Raw genomic sequence first — 2,129 nt, 5'->3', positions numbered from 1 at the left:
TCGGGACAGCTGACATGGGCTAGGCTCCCCCAAGGGTTCCAGAACTCCCCGACCATCTTCGATGAAGCCCTACACCAGGATCTGGCCCCCTTTTGAGCCTCGCACCTGCAGGTAACTCTCCTCCAGTATGTTGACAACCTCCTTATTGCAGGGGCAACCGCATCTGAATATACAGAGGCAACCCGGGACCTGCTAACAGAACTGGCCAGATTAGGCTATCGAGCCTCAGCAAAAAAGGCACAGATCTGTCAACCAGAGGTAACTTACCTGGGGTATACCTTGAGAGAAGGGAAAGGATGGCTCACGGACGCACGCAAACAGACTGTAACCCAAATACCAGTACCCACAAACGCTCGTCAGGTGCGTGAATTCCTTGGGACGGCAGGGTTTTGCAGATTATGGATCCCTGGATATGCCACACTGGCCACGCCTCTATACCCCCTGACTAACAATACAGCTCCCTTTGAGTAGGGTGCCAAGCAGCAGGAGGCCTTTGATGCAATCAAGAAAGCCTTACTATCTGCCCCAGCCTTGGCATTGCCAGATGTAACCAAGCCTTTCACCTTTTTCGTAGATGAAAGAAAAGCAGTAGCCAGGGGGGTGTTAACTCAGTCCACGGGACCATGGAAGAGGCCTGTGGCCTATCCATCAAAGAAACTGGACCCTGTTGCTAGGGGATGGCCCTCTTGTCTAAAAGCAATCGCAGCTGTAGCCCTGCTAGTCAAGGACGTGGATAAGCTGACGTTGGGGCAAAATTTGACTGTGATCGTCCCCCATGCCTTACAAAGCATAATCCAACAACCACCAGATCGATGGTTATCAAATGCCCGAATGACTCATTACCAAAGCTTGTTACTCAACCGAGAGCGAGTTAATTTCGGACCCCAGCCGTCCTAAACCCTGCCACCCTGCTGCCCAAACTAGGAGTTTAAATCCTGCACACCTGCCAGGACATATTAGCAGAGGAAACAGGAACACAGCAGGACTTAAAGGACCAACCTCTACAGGAGAACCCCCTGTTAACCTGGTATACGGATGGCAGCAGTTATATCATAGAAGGCAAGCCGGTGGCAGGAGCTGCAGTAGTGGATGATGTCTCCACTATTTGGGCCAGTAGCCTCCCAGAAGGGACTTCTGCCCAACGGGCCGAACTGATTGCCCTCACTCAAGCACTGCGGTTAGCAGAAGGTAAGAGACTCAATCTTTATACTGACAGTCGTTCCGCGTTTGCCACAGCCCATATTCATGGAGCCATATATCAGCAACGTGGACTGTTGACATCTGCAGGGAGGGAAATAAAAAATAAGCTTGAGATTCTAGACCTGCTGGCTGCTATTCACCTTCCTACAGAGATTGCAATCATACATTGTGCAGGGCACCAGAGAGGGACCTCCCTAGTTGCTAAAGGAAATCAAAGAGCCGATGAAGCCGCGAAGAAGGCAGCCCTTGGAGTTTGCACTCTAACCGTACAAGTCCATCCCTCAAAGGAAACAGAGCCAGCCATTCTCAGGTACACCCCAGAGGAGGCAACACACATGGCTTCATTGGGGTTCGTAAAAACCTCTCCCACTACCTGGAAGACAGAAGAGGGAAAGACAGTGTTGCCTAAGGATGCAGCAACTCAGTATATACAGCAGTTACACCAACTCACACACTTAGGAGAGAAAAACCTTAAACTACTAGTACAGAAGTCACCCTACTACATCTTAGACCTAAAAGCTTACCATGGCTGTAGTCCAGAGTTGTGTGCCCTGCCAGCATGTAAATGCCACCAAATTCCCTAAACAATTGGGAAAGCGGCTCAGAGGCGACCGACCTGGAGCATACTGGGAAGTGGACTTCACCAAAGTAAAACCCACCAGGTATGGAAATAAGTACTTGCTACCAAAGTAAAACCCACCAGGTATGGAAATAAGTACTTGCTAGTTTTCATAGACACTTTTTCAGGATGGACTGAGGCTTTCCCTACCAAGAAGGAAACGACTCAAGTAGTCGTCAAGAAGATATTAGAAGAAATATTTTCCAGGTTTGGAATACCTAAGGTCATTGGGTCTGATAACGGGCCTGCATTTGTTGCCCAGGTAAGTCAGGGATTGGCCAAAATCTTGGGGACTAATTGGAAATTACAT

General features: G+C 49.3%; 1 pseudogene; it reads left to right on the top strand.

The window, feature by feature from the left end:
- Window positions 1–2,129, top strand: part of LOC102872207 — a 62,386-nt pseudogene that overhangs the window by 49,199 nt on the left and 11,058 nt on the right.

This window comes from Elephantulus edwardii, unplaced genomic scaffold (assembly GCF_000299155.1).
Source record: "Elephantulus edwardii isolate Elephantulus edwardi_28Jun2011 unplaced genomic scaffold, EleEdw1.0 scaffold00136, whole genome shotgun sequence".
In the NCBI taxonomy this organism is placed as follows: domain Eukaryota; kingdom Metazoa; phylum Chordata; class Mammalia; order Macroscelidea; family Macroscelididae; genus Elephantulus; species Elephantulus edwardii.
Note: the sequence above shows the minus strand (reverse complement) of the source record. Positions and strands in the feature narration are given on the sequence as shown.